The sequence below is a fragment of the Lissotriton helveticus genome, chromosome 3_1 (genome assembly GCF_964261635.1).
Source record: "Lissotriton helveticus chromosome 3_1, aLisHel1.1, whole genome shotgun sequence".
Classification (NCBI taxonomy): domain Eukaryota; kingdom Metazoa; phylum Chordata; class Amphibia; order Caudata; family Salamandridae; genus Lissotriton; species Lissotriton helveticus.
The window spans coordinates 144,637,663-144,659,860 of record NC_136061.1 but is presented as its reverse complement, the minus strand read 5'-3'; the positions used below and the strand labels follow the sequence as shown (position 1 = coordinate 144,659,860).

General features: G+C 50.0%; 1 pseudogene; it reads left to right on the top strand.

Annotated features, from left to right (window-relative positions):
• The window catches only part of LOC144822730 (pescadillo homolog), a 55,386-nt pseudogene extending 33,664 nt beyond the window's left edge, over positions 1 to 21,722 (top strand).
• Positions 21,723 to 22,198: the final 476 nt, after the last annotated feature.

The window sequence follows — 22,198 nt, the reverse complement described above, 5'->3', positions numbered from 1 at the left end:
CTGCACCTGCGCCACTGGGACCACTGAAATGATGAGCCACAGGGCTGTATGGGCCAGGAGGCAGGGTGGCCCTGGGAGCTGGGGATAGCTGACCTTGAGCGACATCGGGGTGGGCAGGTGTCAATGGTGTGTGTCTGTGTTTCTTAGGGATGTGTGAGTGCACCCTGGACAGGACAGGACTGCCAAGTGGTGGGGACTCTAAAGAATTATCACCCACCATAGGTGGAGCATCTGCAGCCGTGGACCGGGTTTCTGGGGACGTGCTGGAGCCTGCTTGTCGTTTGCTGTGTGCCTGCCGCCTGGACTCAGATTCATGTGTAATGGGGGATGCAACAACAGGGGACTCCCTCCTCTGCTTCTGACTGGGCTGGATGGAAGTGGAGGTATGGGGGGACTCCGCCACGGAGACATCTGTTTGGCGTTCAGTTGAAAACATCAGCCTCAGTGCAGCCAGGGGTGAAGTATGCCTGTCCTTGATTGCGCCATTGTCCATGCTAGAAGCCTTGTCCGTAGGATGTGTCTTATCCTTAGGTGGAGTGTTGTCTCTGGATTTTGCCTGTGCCCTGGTCGCCGCCCTGTTCCTGCCAGCAGACTTGTCGTCTGTGGTGCACCTGTCTCCAGTAGACACCTGCTCTCTGTGTGTGTCCCTGGCCTTGGGAGATGGACCTTGCTCTGTTGTGTGCCTGTCCTTGGGAGTTTCCCTGCTCTTAGGAGGTGCCTTTGTCTTCTGACTGTCCTTGTCCTTGGGAGGGTCCCTTTCCTCTGTTGTGGGCCTGCCCTTGGGAGTCTCCCTGCTCTTAGGAGGTGCCTTTGTCTTCTGACTGTCCTTGTCCTTGGGAGGGTCCCTTTCCTCTGTTGTGGGCCTGCCCTTGGGAGTCTCCCTGCTCTTAGGAGGTGCCTTTGTCTTCTGACTGTCCTTGTCCTTGGGAGGGTCCCTTTCCTCTGTTGTGGGCCTGCCCTTGGGAGTCTCCCTGCTCTTAGGAGGAGCCTTTGTCTTCTGACTGTCCTTGTCCTTGGGAGGGTCCCTTTCCTCTGTTGTGGGCCTGCCCTTGGGAGTCTCCCTGCTCTTAGGAGGGTCCTTTGTCTTTTGAGTGGCCTTGTCCAAGGGACTGTCCATGGACTTGTGAGTATCCCTTGCCTTGGGAGTACCTTTTGTGTTGAATGCCTGTGTAGCTCCTGAAGGCATGTCCCCCAACAACACTTGTGGATCGTGTGTGTGTACTCCAGTGTATCTGACGTTGTCTTCGTGAACAGATTTAGCTGATCTAGGGGATGGGGTCTGTGCCCTGCTTGCCCTGACGTGCTGTCTGACGCTGCTTCTAGTGCAATAACCTGCATTTGAGTCCTGCTCTGAATAATCACTACCTCCTGAGACATCCAGTGGTGTAGATGGGGAAACAGAAGTAGCACCCTGGCCATGCGACTGTACTATTGCAGACGACACACTGCTTGCCAATGACTGCACTGTCCTGTGTAGACCAGCAAGATCGCCGTGCATCCCTTCCATGAATGCCACCACCTGCCCCAACTTCCTATCATGGTCTTGGAAAGCATTTGTCATATTGGTCTGCCCCACACACAGCTGTCGCAGCAGATCAACGGCCTCAGCACACAGTGCATTTTGGCTCACCGTGGCAGGGGCAGCGGTGCCTGCACCGAACGCCACTCTGCTCCCCCTACTCCTGCGGCCACGAACAGTACATGGTGCAGTTGGCGGAAGTGTGGGCCCTGTGTGCTGTCTTCCGACAGAAGGTGATGATTGCCCACTCCCAGTCTGTGACAACAGTGCAGGCTCACCAAGAGTTTCCGAAGATGAGGACGATGGTGTCTCCACATGCGAGTCCTCAGGGACGGTCCTGTCCCCCTCTCCGGCGCTGCCCTCCTCTGTGTCAGTCTGCGTGTGTGCGAAGTCTGACCCGGACTCATTTCTTCGACTGATCTCCTCCGTCTGTGGCCGAGTGTCCTCTGTCATAGCTGAAATGCACATAAAAGAGGTGTAAGTCATGGGCACACTCACGTACAGAAGGACAAGGATTGCCAAATTCCATAGCTGACAAAGTAATTGTAGCCCCCATCCTGCACACGGCCCACCTCTACCAGTCATCCTCACATTACATAAGCGTTGGTGGCCGTGACACATGTACAGCATGCGGACAGGGCAGGATGTGCTTCAACACTCAACTACTAAGCAATTGGCGTGTCAACATGGCGGACCTGGATGTCAAATGACACCCACCCAATGGGACCAACATGGCATCACAGAGATACATACGCAACACGGAACTCAATACTGTGTCTGTGCACCAATACATGCATTGCGCTCACAAGTTTCCTACACAGACAGTATGCTCAGCGCTAGTTTGCTGTTGATCGACACTCAGACGTTCGGACAGTTCAGGATGCGTCACTGCAATGGTACGGTGCATGAGAGGGGTCATGGAGCGTCGGGCCAGACGGGGCGTCCTTGGAATCATCCCCAGTGTCACTTCCGCTACATTCTTGCTCAGCCTGGAAATGTCGTCCCAGCGTTTGTGGCAGTGTGTATGTCGTCTGTTGCACACCCCCAATGCCCGTACTTCCCGTGCAATGCTCCTCCACACATCCTTGAGAAGGTGCAGCTTGACCTACCATGATGGGAGACAAAAGGGTGTAAGTCAGTGGACAGTTGGCCTGTCACACACATAGGGGCAACACGTATCTGTCAGCAGCCATGCACAATCCGGAACATATGTCGAGCCCACAGTACACAGCTAAGATAGCAGTAGGCACGATTATTTGGCCCCCTCATGCACACCAACATGTCCCACACTGCACTTACCACCCGTCCGGGTGCGCCGTAGAGGCGTCCATAGTTGCGGAGCACACCGTCCACGAGGACATCAAGCTCCACGGCGGTGAAGGGACGAGACCGGATCTCTTTGCCTCTCGACATGGCAAGATCACGGAGTATGGGACTAGAGCAGCAGTCGGTGGTCAGCTCAGCAGCAGCAGCAGGTCGAGGTGATGGTCACAGGCAGCAGTCGTTGGTCAGCTCAGCAGCAGCAGCAGGTCGAGGTGATGGTCACAGGCAGCAGTCGGTGGTCAGCTCAGCAGCAGCAGCAGGTCGAGGTGATGGTCACAGGCAGCAGTCGTTGGTCAGCTCAGCAGCAGCAGAAGGTCGAGGTGAACAGGCAGCACTGGTTCCCAGGGTAGGATGTGTGCTTTTGGACAACACACATATATAGGGCCCTCAGCACGTGTCAGTGGCATACGTCGCCAGCAATTGGTCAGCCCTGGAAGCGTGTTCGTGAAATGGGCCAATGACTGGCCCTGTTGTTGCGGTGCACTGCTTCCGCTACTTGCGATTGGGCATATGCGGCCAGCGTCCCTCTTCCCATTGGCTGCATGTGCACGGACCGTCACGGGCACACATCGGCAACCGCACGTGCAAGCTTCAGGCACGGATGCTTCAGTTGCAACAATGTTCTATCACTGGCGCCACCATGGCGGTGCACGTACTCAGCGGGGGAGGTGCAGGCCTATACACCCTTTAGATGTACTCAATGGACATGCCAGTTCATGTCCCCTCTTACAGTCACATTGCATGATCCACCGTACACCGGCCGGAGCGGCCGTGCCAAGGACCAACCGCCATGCCAGGCCGGGCCTAGGACGGCCGTGCCGGCCATGTCCACAACCGCCGTGCCAGCCTGGCACGGCGGTTGTGGACATGGCCGGCACGGCCGTCCTAGGCCCGGCCTGGCACGGCGGTTGTGGACATGGCCGGCACGGCCGTCCGAGGCCTGGCCTGGCATGGCGGTTGTGGACATGGCCGGCACGGCCGTCCGAGGCCTGGCCTGGCACGGCGGTTGTGGACATGGCCGGCACGGCCGTCCTAGGCCCGGCCTGGCATGGCGGTTGTGGACATGGCCGGCACGGCCGTCCTAGGCCCGGCCTGGCACGGCGGTTGGTCCTTGGCACGGCCGCTCCGGCCGGTGTACGGTGGATGATGCAATGTGACTGTAAGAGGGGACATGAACTGGCATGTCCATTGAGTACATCTAAAGGGTGTATAGGCCTGCACCTCCCCCGCTGAGTACGTGCACCGCCATGTAAATGTAAATGTAAATGTACAGGAATTTATATAGCGCAAATCACCAAGCGGTTTCTAAGCGCTTGCTTAGGGAACCCGTCCTGGTATTCCCCTGTGAGATAACCCCAGCAGGGTATCCGCAAGGTGAAAGCCAGGCATCCCGCCGCGAGGGGCCGTTGTGGAGATTAAGCAAGCTATTGCCCAGAGTCGCAGAGTGTGAGCCCGTGAATCGAGTAGGCACCGGAGCGAGAATTGTCGAGTCCATGGACATTTTAGGACTCAAGACCCCGCCGAGCCGGGAATTGAACCCTGGTCCCGGGCTGACCTCTGCTTCCAGGTCTGCCTCCTCTAACCAGTGAGCCACACTTCTCCACCATGGTGGCGCCAGTGATAGAACATTGTTGCAACTGAAGCATCCATGCCTGAAGCTTGCACGTGCGGTTGCCGATGTGTGCCCGTGACGGTCCGTGCACATGCAGCCAATGGGAAGAGGGACGCTGGCCGCGTATGGCCTTTGGGAAGTAGCGGAAGTTGTGCACCGCCATGGCGGCGCCAAATATGTTATCTTGTCAGACGCTGCACCGTGATGTGTTGTGTGCAGTTGCGTCATGAGGGTTGTGAGCGTGATAGGGAAAGGTCATATGTCATACACTATTGCATGTGTGTCCATACTATGCCCATCGGTGGGCACACAATGGGTAACAGATGTGCATTTGGACCTGTTGACGTCGGGTGTGACCCTACAAACGTTATTACATCTTCACAACTACACAATACATCACGGCTGTATGGCCAAATTATGCATCTGTTGTCAGTGTGTGGTTCTGGCGAGGTGACTACGGTGGTGGTGGTACACATGCATTCAGTGTATGTGTTTTGGACGTTGTGTCACCATGCATGTAATTACCGTATGCACAACATTATTGGTGTTGGCATTGGTGCATGATGACATGGTGTGTGTGTATCATTATCGTTTTGTGTGCATGCACTTGCATGTGTGTCTGTGATGTGGCTATTAAACATTAGGGTACAGACACACGTATTGTCAGTAAGGTTCACATGTGACTACGTTGCGTTGACACACTTCCTGTTGCAAGTGGCTGCACTTTGTTAAAGGGGCACTCCGTATTGTATAGACTATCAGAGATGTCACACATATGACCATTCTCCCTAGAAAAGTTGTTGTTGCTAATGTTGGCTCACATGTGATGGAGTTGCACACGTATGCGTCGTTTGTAAGTTGACCCAAGTTACATTTCTCTCCCACACAGGAGGGCTCCAAATGTGCATCGGCCATACACTGTGCTGGAGGATATGGTTGACGAGGAGGTGATTAGGAAATTCCGGCTGGATCGACGACGGTTGATGGAGCTTGTTGCACAATTGTCTCCTCATCTGCAGCCACGAAGGACTTATCCTGGTTCCATTACACCCACAGCAAAGGTGATGGCGGCCTTACACTTTTTTGCTACTGGCACCTTTCAGTACACAGTTGGATATGCCGGGGGGATGTCACAGTCCATGTTCAGCACGGTACTTCGGGATGTTTTAAGAGCTATGATGCTGTACAAGAATGACTACATACATTTCCCACGGCCGGAAGAGTTGGCAGCAGTCAAAGCAGACTTCTATGCACTGGGCCACATACCACACGTTGTGGGTTCAATTGATGGCACACATATCGCTATCATTCCACCACGGGCACGTGAGCAGGTTTTTAGGAATCGCAAACACTTCCATTCGCTGAAGGTGCAGGTGGTGTGCCTGGCAAACAACATCATCTCCCATGTGTGTGCAAGATTTCCTGGCTCCGCACATGACGCCCACATCATGCGGAGCAGCATTGTCCCCCAACTGATGGCAAATCTGCGACCCGGTCAAGCGTGGCTTGTTGGTGAGTGTGCAGTGGGGACTTTTGTGATCTCTGTGTGGCATGGGGTACCCACCATTTCTTGTTGTGATATTTGTGTCTGTCATCCCCCTACTTAGGCGACTCGGCGTACCCAAACCGGCCATGGCTCCTCAGTCCCATACGTAATCCTACTACAGCGGGTGAAATGCGCTACAATGATGCACATGGAAGGACACGGAGAGTGATCAAACGTACCTTTGGACTGCTAAAGTCTAGGTTTAGGTGGCTGGATAAGACCGGAGGGGCCCTGCCTTACTCACCAGGAAAAGTATGCAGGATCGTGATTGCCTGCTGCATGCTCCACAACCTGGCAGTGCGCAATGACATTGAACTGCTCTTGGACCCTGAAGACGAAGAAGTTCCTCGGCCTCCCATCCCACCCATGTCGACTGATGAGGATAGTGGTGAGGAGGAAGGTGTGGACCAGAGGCGCCAGCTCATTGATCGCTACTTCCCTTGAATGTGAGTAACTACCTCTTGTGCCAGTTGACAATGCCTTATGTATGTTTGCTGGTGTTGTGTGGATGTGGGGTGCATCAGCTGTGTGTTCTTGTTTGTGATGGTTGCATATGTGTGTCTTCATTTCTTTGGACATACAAGTCTCCATGATGTGTGTCCTCTCATCCCATGCTTTAGTGATGAGTGTAGTTTGTGTAATGTTGCTGTGCAGTGTGTTGTGATGTGTGTGAATCTGTTTCCTGATGTGTGTTTGCTGTCTCTGCTTTTCCCTAGGTCACTCCGCAGCGCCATGATCATGTACGACTAGGATCCCTGAACCTGTTTACGTCTGTTTCTGAAGGCAATCATGTGAATAAACATGGAGGCAAAACATCATTGAGTGTGTAAGTGACATTTATTTACAGGTTGTGCTTTTGTGCTGGTGAATATTTACAAGTAAGTGGGTGGGGAGGGAGTTGGAGTTGAAGGTAATGGCAGATGAAATGTCCGTGCTGACACCACATTGGGGGGTGTCAGGCTAGTCCAGCAGACCAGTGGCAATGATTGTCTATGTGGGACAGGATACTTTGCAGGGTGAATGTCTGGCACAGGCAGTGACAAAGTCATTGGCGGCCCCTCTTGGAGCGTGTGGATGGCGCTCCAACACTGCTCTCACCCACTTCCAGCCTCGGGCGGCCCCTCCGTCTCTGAGGTGGAACAGAGTCAGCTGGGGGTGCAGGTTGGTCATGGGCCACATCCGTCGCCAGGGGCACAGGTGGTGGTGGCGGCGGTGGAGGCGGAGGTGACGGTGGAGGTGGAGGTGACGGTGGCGGTGGCGCTACAACAATTGGTGGAGAGGGGGGTTGTTCCGGGCAATCCATTCCCTCCACATTGTTGTCTGTTGGCCCATGATGTGCACGATCTGGCCAAGGTACCCAGAGATTTCGCGCAACATGTTGGTGTTGTCCACTGAGTCCTGGTGTGCACGATCTGCATGTTCCTGGGAACGGTCGTATGACGCCTGGCACCTGGCAAGGGCTTGTAGGGAAATTAACAAAGATAAGCTCTCGCAACTACATGTGTGTTCATCAAAACAAGGTAAATTGACCAAAAGTTAAAAAGAAGCGCAGAAGCAGGTTCTTTGGTGTAAGTCTTCTTGTCACAGCAAGATGTTTAATTTTCTCCAGACTTGAGAATAATATCAATCGCCGACACGTGTTTCGTCGTGTGCGGTTGAGTCACACGACTCTTCAGGGCTTCCACTCCAATTCCAATGTGTGGTTGGAGTAAGTCTGGGTCTTTAAAAGCTCAGTTTCAAGCAATGGGTATTCTGTATGTATATGAAACAGTCGATGCTGTTTGACAAAGTAATCGTCTCTCGTACACGAGAGACGACCGCCGGGAACTAACAGAGGAGGGATTGCCTACAGCGGCACACCACCGCAGAGGTCACGTACTCGTTTCCTCAATTTGGCGCTATAAAGAATCCCCTCCCGGCTCCCCGCCTTACAGCATAGCGAGACACAGCGCTATACTTTCAAATGGAAATTACCAGTGGGATACGATAATTCTATCCATATACTGCAACTGATTACTTTGTCAAACAGCATCGACTGTTTCATATACATACAGAATACCCATTGCTTGAAACTGAGCTTTTAAAGACCCAGACTTACTCCAACCACACATTGGAATTGGAGTGGAAGCCCTGAAGAGTCGTGTGACTCAACCGCACACGACGAAACACGTGTCGGCGATTGATATTATTCTCAAGTCTGGAGAAAATTAAACATCTTGCTGTGACAAGAAGACTTACACCAAAGAACCTGCTTCTGCGCTTCTTTTTAACTTTTGGTCAATTTACCTTGTTTTGATGAACACACATGTAGTTGCGAGAGCTTATCTTTGTTAATTTGCCTTGTCTTTTGACTTGTTTGGACGGTTAAGGGTGTTTTGCCGTCTGCTCTTCACGCACTACACAACGACACTCTTGCTCCATACACACTTTGTAACGTTTTAACCCAGGCAGCGCGCCCCTCTAGTCCTAATTTTCTAAAAACCCCTTTGCACAGTATTCCTGAAGGGCTTGTAGGGACTCTGCCACAGGATGGGGTAGCTGTCCTTTCTCTGTACGGCGGGGTGTGGGTCGCCTTATTGCCTGATGTCCCGTCGCCTCTCTCCTCTGTGGCCCACTCACCCTGCTTGGGTGTGAGGCCGATGGACCTGCATCGTGCGCTGGGTTAGGCTGGGTGGCACAGGCAGGAGTCGTGGTACTGGTGGTACTGGTGGTACTGGTGATACTGGTGGTACTGGTGGTACTGGTGGTACTGGTGGTGGTGGTGGGGACTCTGCAGATCACAGAGGCAGGTGTCGCTGGAGTCACACATGCAACGCTTGTCGGGCCCGGGAGTCCCTGTGAGCCAGATGGCCCTGGCTGTGTGCTTGGTCCCGCTCCATCCTCCGCACCAGAGCTGCCTGTGTCATCGTCACCAGAGAGTCCGGTATGTGTGGGAGGCGAGGCTTGCGGCCGGGTACTGGTTTCCCCAGTCAGTTCACGATCACCTGAGGGACAAGATAGAGCTGGTCAGTAATGTGGACATTACATGTTCATATGGATTTGTAGACATTTCTGTTTCCTGTCGCACACACCCCACACACCCCACCCTCCACCACCACCACCCTCCCCGTGAACACGGGGGCCTGTTGGGAGTAGTAGTTTGGACCTCTCACACACCCCACCCTCCACCACCACCACCCTCCACGTGAACACGGGGGCCTGTTGGGAGTTGTAGTTTGGACCTCTCACACACCCCACCCTCCACCACCACCACCCTCCACGTGAACATGGGGGCCTGTTGGGAGTTGTAGTTTGGACCTCTCACACACCCCACCCTCCACCACCACCCTCCATGTGAACATGGGGGCCTGTTGGGAGTTGTAGTTTGGACCTCTCACACACCACACCCTCCACCACCACCATCACCCTCCACGTGAACATGGGGGCCTCTTGGGAGTTGTAGTTTGGACCTCTCACACACTCCACCCTCCACCACCACCACCCTCCATGTGAACATGGGGGCCTGTTGGGAGTAGTAGTTTGGACCTCTCACACACCCCACCCTCCACCACCACCACCCTCCCCGTGAACACGGGGGCCTGTTGGGAGTAGTAGTTTGGACCTCTCACACACCCCACCCTCCACCACCACCACCCTCCCCGTGAACACGGGGGCCTGTTGGGAGTAGTAGTTTGGACCTCTCACACACCCCACCCTCCACCACCACCACCCTCCCCGTGAACACGGGGCCTGTTGGGAGTAGTAGTTTGGACCTCTCACACACCCCACCCTCCACCACCACCACCCTCCACGTGAACATGGGGGCCTGTTGGGAGTAGTAGTTTGGACCTCTCACACACCCCACCCTCCACCACCACCACCCTCCACGTGAACATGGGGGCCTGTTGGGAGTTGTAGTTTGGACCTCTCACACACCCCACCCTCCACCACCACCACCCTCCACGTGAACACGGGGGCCTGTTGGGAGTAGTAGTTTGGACCTCCCACACACCCCACCCTCCACCACCACCACCCTCCACGTGAACATGGGGGCCTGTTGGGAGTTGTAGTTTGGACCTCTCACACACCCCACCCTCCACCACCACCACCCTCCCCGTGAACATGGGGGCCTGTTGGTAGCCATGTACATGTTTGTGAGTAGGTGTCCGACGTGCATGGGTTGGGGCGTAGGTGATGTGTCTTCTCAGTTGTGTGAGCCTGACCATGTCGTGCTGATCGTGGGGCTTGGTTTGTACTTACCAGCCTCTTCTCCTTCATCAAGTCCGTCTAGACTCTCTGGGTGAAGTATCACCAGCACCTTCTCCTCCCAATCGGTGAAGGGTATGGGCTCCGGGGGTGTTCCTCCGCCAGTATGATTGGCTCTTGCATAGTTTTTTGCGCGGATGCCTTTCACCCGGGTCTTCAGGTCATGCCACCGCCTCTGAATGTCATGCTTCGTCCTCGGCACGGTCCCTGACGCATTCACCCGAGTGACGATCCTGTCCCACATGTGGTTCTTTTGCGCCACGGACGTCTGCTGGACTTGGGCCCCGAAGATGTGGGGCTCAACACGGATGATTTCATCTACCATTACCTTCAACTCTGTCTCCGTGAATTTAGGTTTTTTTTTGGGTGCCATGGTGTGTGGTGCTCAGTGTGTGGGTTGAGTGAGTTGGGGGGTGCAGGTGTGTGGTGTGTGATGTGTAGGAATTGTGTGGTGGGTGTTTGTGTGGTGGGTGTGGTAGGGTGGTGGTTGTGTGTCTTCTATGTGAGTTAGCTGTATCTCGATTAGGGCCTCTTGCTAGCAGCAATGCTGTGATGCAAAGGATTGTGGTAGTGTGTGGGTGTCATTTTATAGTCGTGTCTCAATGGTTGTTGGCAGTCAGGTGGTAGGTGGGCGTGTTGACTAGTGTGCATTATTGGGTACTTGGGGCGTGTCATGCTGGCTTGTGCTTGGTGTTGGTGTATCGGGGGGGGGCCTTGTCAATGTTCGTATGTTTGCTTTGTACTTGCGGTACACTTTCTGACATTTGTTTGATGTTAGGGATGTTGTGCGTGTTGGCCTTCCGCAGTGATGCACTGTTTATCGTTGCATTCTTTCCGCCGCGGACGTGGATGGCTGTGCGTTCCGTGGTACGGGCGGATTTATCCTAATTGCGGACACGGAGTATTCACAGGTATGGCGGTACATGTGTTTTTTTCCGTGGTCATTTCCGTACGCGGCGGGGATTGTTCATTGGGCTCCGTCCGCCGCGGACGGAGTTAGATGTGTTCCGTCCACCGCGGACGGTGTTTGTTATGATCCGTCCGCCGCGGTCGGAGTTTCGTGACATGATTATCCTAATCCCAACCGCGGAATCTCCGCGGCGCAGCCGGGAGTAAAATTTCCACGACCATGGCGGACAGTACTCATTTCCGTCCGCCATCCTAATCGACCCCCAAGAGTGGGAAGGATACCCAAATAGGAACCAACTATACCCAGGAAACTGGGGGGGATCCCCACTGCTAACAGGTACAGCTGTCTTGAGATGGTGGATTGACTGGTAACGCCACCCATGAAATCAGACGAGCCTAGGAGGGAAAAAGCTAAGCCCAACACGAATGAGAATGCGACAGGGCATTATACATCCAAGTCACCAACCAAGCAAGGGCTAGATGTGTGTACACACAATGTATCTATCCAGAATATATCCACAAAGGTTAAGACCGACAATAACAGTGCAGAATCCAAATATGATCATGGACATTTGGGAAGCAAATTCCCACGTGCATGGGTCGTAGGTGATTCACGGGGGGACTATGGAGAGGCTTTGGAACCCATACTGCAAGGCAATGAGAGGCCCTTACTGGATGAAACCGTGGGTAAATTAACCCTCCTGTCTTGGAACATAGCGGGATTATCAAGTAAAGTTAAGGACCCAACCTTCCTGACATTTGTTAATAAATTCAGCATTATATACCTACAGGAGTGTTGGGAACAGCGGGAGATACATATCAGTGGATACCGTACATTCTTCTCAGCAGCTAAACAGAACAAGGGGTAGGAGTTCAGGTGGTCTGACCGTTTATATATCAAATATGATAAATATGGCGATAAAGACACTGAGCACCGGAGCAGATTATTACCAACTTCTGCGATTAAAGATGGGAGAAAACCAACAGGTCATCCTGATTAATTTTTATAATAACATTCCAAAGGATGACAAGGTCATGGGTACCTAATCAATACCTTACACATTCAACAAGACTGTGGGCAAATAGAGATATGTGTCATACTAACGGGCGATTTATGCCCTTATAGTGAATCTGGCACTTGCGGGTTGGTTAATTTGAAAGGAGACCCATGCACCCACTTTGAGCATTCCAAAATAGGCACTCTAATTAATACTCTGATGTGTGAATGGGATTTAGGTTTTACAAATGAGCTTTGTAGTCCCCAGGTCGCCTTCCAACCTACCTTTAATGGACGAGGCTTCAGGTCAGTGATCGACTTTACATTATTTACAGCTAGATATCAAAGTTGTGTCCTGACCTTTAGAACCGAGGACAGCGCGATGAGCGATCACTTTCCGATACATACATCTTTTAGTTTTGGGGTGGGAAACCCGCAGAAGTCTGATGTGGTTGAAAATATTTATCACCATGGGATTACACTCTCTAGAGTAAATGGATATTCCATTAAATGGAACAAGATAGATCCAACCACTTTTCTCCATACTTTAATAGCAGGACATCTAGATGATATTGTAACCTGCCTAGAGGAAAACCCCAGCCCAGCTAAGGTTGTACCTGCTTTTAAAAAGATAACAGATCAAATCTGTAACCAATTGACACGCAGGACAAGGGTGGGTGAAGGAATTAGGACCGAGGGCTGGTTTGACTCTGAGTGCACCAGAGCTCACTCCCTGCTAATGTCAGCTCTTAAAAAGGTACCCAGAAATACAATAGAAATAAGATCAGCCAGACTATTTTATAAACTGCAATAAAAAAGAGGAAGCTGGACATAAAGGAGGACGCCTGGTTAGCCCTCCACAAGGCATGCGCACTGAAAGATAATACGGCCTTTTGGAGGGCTGTAAATGCCCCCTTCTTTATAGAAAGGAAAACGGATACAATTGAGATTGCTTTAGAGGAGGTGGTATGGGTAAACCACTTCACTGAGCTATATAAAAAGGATGAATTAGTTAGCTCGACCTCTCTCGGCCACCAGAAAATTGACGAGTCTGATACTCGGGGCTACTTCCCCTTGGAAATAGTCTTTTCCTTAGCAGAAGTAGAACTAGCTATTCTAGAAAGTGCCCTGAATAAAGCCCCAGGACCGGATGGAGCCCCGATAGACACCTACAAGGCCAATACCTTCCTCTGGGCATCGCTCCTGACTAATGTGTTAAACAGCTATACTAAAAGGGGATTTCCATCGACCTGGCAGGAGGCAATTGTAGTGCCAATTTTCAAAAAGGGAGATCGTAATGATCCTAAGTGTTATAGGCCAATTTCACTTTTAGATTCTTTGATGAAAGTGGCTGGTAGAGTCTTACTGAATAGACTACACACATGGGCTAAGGAGGCTAATGCCTTCTCTAAATTTCAGTATGGCTTTACCTCAGGCATAGGCACAGTCGAACAAGGGCTTAATTTGACCATAATCAGGGACAAGTATGTAGTGGCCAAAAAGGGAAACCTATTCATGACCTTCGTTGATCTTAGTTCAGAGTTTGACTGTTTGAGTCATGAAGTACTGTGGGACACCTTAAAAGATATAGGCATCGATCATAACATCCTTAATTGTATAAAAGAATTGTATAGAGGGGCAGGGGCAAAAGTCCGCTTCGGAAAAAATGGAGAATGCAAAAGAAAATTTCCTACACTGAAAGGTGTGCGGCAGGGCTGCATTCTGGCACCCTTTTTATTTAACCTCTATATAACTAGCGTGGCAGCTCTTTTAATTGATAAAAAATTGGACTATCCCAAAATCAAAGGTGTTGCGGTACCGATATTACTGTATGCAGATGATGCCAGTCAGTCAAATACTCTTTATTCGATTTATAAAATAATAAAAGGCATAAAAACATTTTTGTACGCACACAAAATAATTTGATACATTTTCATAGTCAACTCATACAATACAATGGGTCAAAAGGATAAAAACACATAAATGACATGGTTAAAAGTTCATTATGTCACAGACCGTGGGGCGTTATGTAATTTGATCCTGGAAGCAGCCACTAAAAAATTTGCCACACAAAATGTAATGCGGATGCTGCTCAAAGACTGAAGGAAAACTAGTGCCGGCCTCACTTGCGCAAAGCCAGCCTCCCTCAAAATAGGCCACAGGTATTTTTTTCTGATGTCCGAGAAAAGCCCGCAAAACATTACAAAGTGCATTGTGTCTTGGGTTGAAAATTGGTCACAAGTGCAAGGGGTGGCTAAATCTGGTTTTACCCAAGTAGGATAATTGGCCAAATAAAAATGAATCAAATTAAATCTAAACTTTATCAATAAAAACCTATGAAATGGCTTTGTGACGGTTATAAGGTATTGCTCAAGTGCAAAAGAACCTAAAAGCATACAGTGGGATCGCACAATGGGTTTCAACATTTCCCTTTCCTCCCTGGCTAGGCTGGCCCTTTCCATGAAAAGTTTATTTGACCAAATTCACATCCGCCTTCCTGATACAGGATGGTGACAGGAAAAGGTCTAGGCGTCCCAGATATTCAAAGGATTTTCTCAGATACTCCAACCAGGGCACTTTGTGGGAGTGGTCTAAGGACATTACGTCTGCTAAGATCGCGTGATTAAGGGTTAGTTCCTTGTTGAGCCAGATCTTAAGCCAGAATGTTAACGGTGCCAGGTTAAGCCTGTCGGTGACATAATTCAAGCCCAACTCCGCATGAGTCGAAAAAGTCGGAGTCGACTGGGGCACGGACAACAAGGAACGCAAAAACCTGTTTTCGACCCTCTGGATTGTCTCTAAATGTACATATCCCCATAGGGCCGACCCATACATCGCGATCGAGATGCATTTAGCATTATAGACCTTAAGCAAGCCCTCCATGGGCCTTGCACCCAACCTTTTTGTGAAACCCATGAGAGCCATGGTTGATCTAGCCATGGATAGGCTCTTTGCCCTTACCTGGGGGCCACAAGAGCCCCTCTCGTCAAAGAGCACCCCCAGGTATGGGAACACTGCTACCCTAGTAACCACCTCGCCCTTACATTTAAAAAGTTTTGATTTACCCCTGTTCCTATGAAGACCGACCACCATGGTATGAGATTTATTAGCATTTACCTTTAGGTCCAGCCTGTCCATAAAAGCCGCAAATGCATCGAGTAGAAGCTAAAGGCCATTACCAGTCCGGGCTATAAGGACTGTGTCATCCGCGTATAGGAGAGCAGGGATCTTTGCATCTCCTATACGCGGGACGTCCCCGTCCACCTCCTCCAGATGTTGACCCAGGCTGTTGATTTAGATGGTAAAAAGGAGGGCGGCCAAAATACAGCCCTGGCGCACTCCACGCATAGATTTAAAGCGGGTAGTGTACCTTCCCTCATTTGTGACCCGGATTTGGGAGAACAGCTCTTGATGGAAAGATGCCATGAATTTAACTAATGCCCCATCTATGCCAAGTTCCAGGAGGATTGCCCATAGTTTGGCCCTAATCACCACATCGAAGGCCGAGGAGAGGTCCATAAAGGCCAAAACAACGACCCCTCCTTGGCTACCGTATACTTGATGTTTGATAGCCCACCGCATCCCTCGATACTGTCCCTTAACTTAACCAGGAGGACTCTGCCTAAGATCTTTATAGCAGAATCTAGGAGAGAAATGGGTCTATAACACCCTGGGTCGTCGCGCCGGCCTTTTTTATAGATCGGCACTATGATTGAGGTAGCCCAAGAAGCAGGCAAGAGATTGCCGTTGGCAGCATTAAAGATATTAGACAATATACTGGCCCAAAGCTTCGGGGAATGTTTATAAAAATCCACTGGCACCCCATCCGGCCCAGAGGCTTTGTTTTAGTTTACTCTGAGATAGCTAGCTCCACCTCTACTTCGTTGAAGGCTACTGGTCCAGCGTCAGGGACTGTACATATATAGCCTGAGGCTTCTGAGTCCATATTACCGTAGACTGCTCTAAAGTGGCTCAGCCATTTGTCATCAGGGATGACACAGTCCATAGCACAATTGCCGACATCCGAGAAAAAAGGCTCATTAATATTGTCCAAAATTTGCTGCTGTTACGAAGGACGTCTACTGAGAGTAAATTGTCCAAGGCCGCTGCCTTTATATCGTCCTTCCGTTGTTTAGTAGGTTGCTTGTACTCTCTCCTTACCAGTGTGATTACCGCCTTGTCCCTCAGGGTGTGTTTTAGGGCTGAAATAAGTGCTCTATGTGCTTTTGAACACTTGGTATCGAACCATCGACGGTGATTATTTGCTACCTGCCTTGATTTGACCGTCAGATCTGTGGAGATGTGTGTGCATATGGATTCAAATGCCCCCATAATTTCATAGTTTGCTGCGCTCAGGTCCCCACAAGTGGCCATATAACCCTCTATTTTTGGGAGGAGGTCTGCGTAAAAGGTTTCAGGGACCACGTTTGCCCACTTTATCCTTCTCCCCTGGTCCACGGGGCGTAGCGCTGACCTAATCTTAACAGGGCGTGGCATGGATCCCATGGAATCCCCCTATTTCACTTCAAGTAAGACGGGATTATGATCACTGAACGGGGAAACAATTGTGGCATAGAAAACAGCCCTATGTAAAATCCCCGAGCTCACAAATATGTAGTCTATGATGGACCCACGGTCTGAACCCTTGTAGGTATTAAGTCTCATCTTCCCATCCGGGGTCATAGGTTCATATAAGTTAAAATTAGCCAGCAACTCTTCCAGTGCCTCTCCAGTCTTGGTGTGTTGAAAATGGATGGCCCCTGAACTAGGGGGGCCCATGGGGTCGCCTATGCTACATATGTTATGGCAGGGGTGAATGTTAAAATCGCCCAATAAGACGCACTCGTCATTGGTATTTTTATATTGACCGACTGAAAATAAAAAGGATTCCAGGGTGGCAATGAGGTCATTATCATTTTCCCTTATCCAAGAGTTATAAAAGTTGATAAAGAAGGTTTTCCTGCTAGGGGAAACCTCCCTTTCCACAATTAAAAGATTTGGTGAGCTATTATTGATTATTTTTAAAGCCCCCTTAAGTTTCAATGAAAAAAGGAGAATAAGACCTCCCTTGGCTCTACCAGTGATGCTAGGGACTGCCGGCACGGCAAAGTTTACAAAACCGTCCCAATAAAAACCAGGCAAGGTATCCCATGTTTCCTGCAATGCTATAATGTCGTGCCTAATGATAGAGTTAACCCATGCATCATTTCCTCTTTTTGCTCTAACCCCAGCCACATTCCAACTAAGGATTTTACAAGCTAAACGCTCATCGGAAATGGGGGCCGCAACCGTTGGAGCAGGCCTCGTATCCGCCAGTCAATCGATTTCTTCTAGACCCGACAGGGGGGCAAACCGATTGCTCAGAACCGGCCCGCAACCCACAGCGGGGCTGGATACTGCGTGGAGAACAGGTACCAGGGTTACAGTGTCTGTCCTTAAGGTATTGGTGCGATCATGCACATCTGGACATATCCCTCCCGATACTGGGATTAACCCCCGCCTCCGTGTGGATAGTCGGAGGTCACCATAAGACTTTACTAGGGGGGGATAAAAATAACCCAAGGGGACAGGTCTCAACTGGTCTTTTACTGAGATATGAGAACCGTCCCAGAACAGTCTGTTGCCAAATTGGCCCTGTCAAAATTAATTAAGACACAGTCCCCCTCGACGGTCTTCGCACTCCTCCCTATCCAGCCCACCCTCCTGGCAAAGATAATCCTGTCAGAGATGACAGCCCCACTACAAACATCATCACACCAGGATCGAGCCCTTGCCATGAGGTCTGGGACGGATTCAAACTCTCCCTCAATAAGTGGAGGTACCCCAGTAAAGATGGCAACAAGTGGGGCAGCTTCCGGTGGTAAATCCAAGTTGATCTGGCTAGGTCTTACCCTTTTGTTAATAGGAACCTTAGATTGTACAATTGGGCGGGCGGGAATATTGGGGTATGGTGAAGTTTCCTCCAAACCTGTGTGGGTGGTTATAGGATCCCTTGTCCTGTCGCTAACTTTGGCTTGCACCACCTCACTATAAAGTGGTCCAGATTCCCCTTTTTTGGCCCCCTCATTACCACTATTACCATTCCCTTTGAACCCCACATTGTGTGTTTTTAAATGCAAAGTGTGATCATGTACAAGTCTATCCAGGAGTGAGCACTTCTTTAAAAGTCCTTCCAGGCAGGTATTAAATGTTTCCACGATGTCCTTTGCAATACCTATAAGTAAGGGCTCAATCCGGGCGGTAAAAAGGGCCTCCATCTGGTCTCCCAATAGGTCTGATGCCCCAGGTGGCACAACCAGGGCGTTCTTAGAGTTTCCCCGTTTCCGCTTAAGTGATGGTTCGCACTGCTGGACGCTAGGGGACACAGGGAGCGTGACTGAGCAATCTGGGAGTAAGTCAACACTGGAAATAACCGGTGGGATGGGGTTAGCGATAATCACCTCCGGTTCAAGGGGGATATGGGAAGCTTCAGCAGGATTCTGGGTGTTGGGGGTAGTGGGTGAAGATGAAGATGTCAAGCCTAGCTCATGTTTGGCATTCGCAATCTCCTTTGTGAGTGCCCCCACAGCAGAGGAGAGGTACGTCAGGATGGAGTATGAATGTTTAGGTACATTTGCTTTGCTACCCCCTCCTCTACTTCGTTGACTTTCTTACGCTTACCCATCTTTCGTTGTCAGAGGGCTGGCCCTGCCCTGCCTCCTCCTGCCCCGGACGGCCACAGACGGCCTGCCCTTTGCCCGGGCTTTGCCCGGCGCCACCCGCGCGTGTCCGCCACGCGGAGGGAGCGTCCGCTGTTTAAGCGCCTCCGGGCGTGTTGCAGGGCGGAAGTGGGCGGTGTGGTGGAGATGTCTGGGAGCTGTAGTCTCCCCCTGCAGCATCCGTTCTACGATGAAGGGGACGGCGGCAGGGGAGACCAACAGCGTGTGCAGCCCAGGAACAAATGCGGCAGGTAGGATGTGTGCTCCGCGCTGTCAGAGCATCTCTGTGCCCCCTTGCAGAAAGAGTTCAAGCCCCTGCTCCACCGAGGGAGCGTCCGCTGTTTAAGCGCCTCCGGGCGAGTTGCAGGGCGGAAGTGGGCGGTGCGGTGGAGATGTCTGGGAGCTGTAGTCTCCCCCTGCAGCGGCCGTTCTACGATGAAGGGGACGGCGGCAGGGGAGACCAACAGCGTGTGCAGCCCAGGAACAAATGCGGCAGGTAGGATGTGTGCTCCATGCTGTCAGAGCGTCTCTGTGCCCCCTTGCAGAAAGAGTTCAAGCAGATGATGCAGTTATAATGGCGAGGACCCAAGTAAGCCTTCAAAAGGCGTTGAACAGCTTTGCGGAATACAAAGAGGCTTAAAAATTAATGTTGGGAAAACCTTCACCATGTGCTGCTCATCTAAAATGAATGTACCCTGCAACATATTTTTAAACCAGTCAAAGATAGGACTCACCAACACCTTTTCATACCTAGGGATCGTTTTTAATAAAAAAGGTACATGGTCCACTGCTGTAGGCACAAGGAAGCTAGCTTTTCTGCGTGCCATTGGAGGAGTGAAACGGTCTGCAAACAAACTGGGGGGCAGACCGGTACGCGTCTTGTTGGAGATTTTTAAGGCCAAGTGCGTTTCGACTGCCATTGATGGGGCAGGCATTTGGGGGGTATCAGATTGCTTAGAAATTCAAACATGTGAAAATGCTTTTCTGAGATTCATGCTGTCCGTCCCTAAATCCACCTCTAGTTATGTCTGCCATAAGGAGCTCGCCTTGGTTTATATAACAGATTTAATCAAGGTCTCACCAGTCTTGCTATGGCACAAAGTGTGGTCATCTACTGAAACTGAGTTTATTCGGGCCATTATTCAAGACTGTGTTTAACATCAAGGAGCAAAACACATTCCTTGGCTTGCTTATGTAAAAGACTTTCTAACAGACATAGGCCACCCTGAGCTCTACAATGCCCCATCTACCTTATCCTCTTTCTCCAGAAAAGCATTGAAGGAGGCTTGTCTTGAACACTAGGAGGAGCAACATTGGCAGGTGGAGAGGATGAAGGTGTCTGTTGTTCAACACCAATACCTATTACAGGGCACAGGTATACAGTCATACCTGACATCAAATCACTCCAGTTATAGTAGAATGCTGCTAGCACGTTTGAGAACTGGAACTTTCTTTAGAATGGCCACCTTTCCAGCTATTAATGATTGGGCAAAACATTTAATACAATGTCCATGCGATGATATCTCCTTGCAATCATCCACACACTGCATTTTATTCTGTAAATTCTACTCGCATAGTAGGAGGAGATTTTTATTACCATTGCTAAAATTGTGGGCGCTGAGACAATGTAGACCTGCTTTTATTAAGATACAATTGTTGCAAGATGAGATGACTATAAATGCGGTCTCCTTGAGGCATATTACCAACAACTAGCGATAATTATCGCTATGTTGGCTTAGCGGCAAACATTTTATCGCTGTGTTGCGGCGATTTTTATCGCTTAGGAGCCTTGCTATTATCAAGGTTTATCTCCTAAGCGATAAAAATCGGCTGAAATGCATGAATATCGCTGTAAAGTCAGCGATATTCATGCATTACCAAGCTAATGCTCTTAGCCATGTTATCCACCTCCCATTGGATAACATGGCTAAGAACTGCTCAGGGCAGGTGTTAGCTTTTGGAGATATTCGCGCTTAGCTCGAATATCTCCAAAAGTTGGTAATAGGAGATAGCGATGTTAGCGACTGTTTCCAGTCGCTAACATCTTGGCACGCCCACTTTGCATGTCATTAGTGATAAATATCTCTGACATGCAAAGCGGGCCCAAGATGGTCGCTATCTCCTACTAGCTGTCGCTAACTGGTGTTAGCGACAGCTAGGTGATAGGGAGATCATTTTAGCTTCGCTTTCTTGGCTTTTAAAGCCAAAAAAGCGGAGATAAATCCCTTGATAATATGCCCCTCGTTTTTAAAAAGTATCCTTAGATGTCGATCTTCAATGTTATAATATTTTAATGCCATTGTTATAATATTTCTGCTAAAACTGAAAATTGAAATGTCTGGCTGATTGCTCGATTAATTAACATGAATGATTTTATTGTACATATATGTATTTTATGTGCTTTTATGATTTTTTATCAAAATCGAATAAAGCTATCTTTGACTTGAACTACAGGGTCATGGCAACCTTCACAGAATTCTATACAATGCTGCTGGAATTTGTAAGCTTTCGTCTGTATCAAACGCTAAATCTTCATTACCCTACAAAGCTGGAAGGGCAATCTGAACACAACCCCAAATCAGTTGAAAGGAATTACACTATGGATACAGAGACTTACTTGGAGAAACTGTCCACACTCAGTGCCAGCCTGTCCTGAGTCATGGTGCCAAGTACTGAAGATAACGTGGTAGTAGATGGGTTTCCTGTAGATATGGAGAAACCTGAGGAAAAAGAGTAAATCCAAAAGGAGCAGTAAGATTCTCTTTGAGGGCCTTAAGTTCTTCTTGAACTGAGAAATTACACATGAGCTTCATGCCTTTGTCATTAGGAGTTTTGTTTGTGATGTTTCCTGGAACCAGACAATGTGCATCTGAGCACATCGTGGTCTTTCATCGCAAGGTAAGAAATGAGTTCCTGCACCTTTACACACAAGACATTAAAGCATGACTCCTCTCTTACGCCGCATTCCTTTAGACCCATAACAACAAGAAGAGCTCAGGCCTGAAGTACTATAAAATGGCATGTCTCTTTCTCAAAATCCGGATCCATAACAAGAATATGACTCTAGGAATTTCTCTAGAACCAGACGACTCACTATAATGGTAGTAGGATGGCCAAAATGTGGTGAGCGGAAATCAAATCTGAGGCATCAATAGCAAAGTGAGCCCTCCAGCATGTCAACTCAGTAAGGAAGAGCATGACAAGTATCTTCCTTCAGCGTCCCCTTCAGACTCCTGGCTGATATAGCTACACTCTTCAGCCTATGATTACAAACTGCCTGCTTCCTCCAAGATGCCCAGCCCCCCCAAAATTATTTGTGGAAAATTTGTCTCAATAAATAAAATAAAAA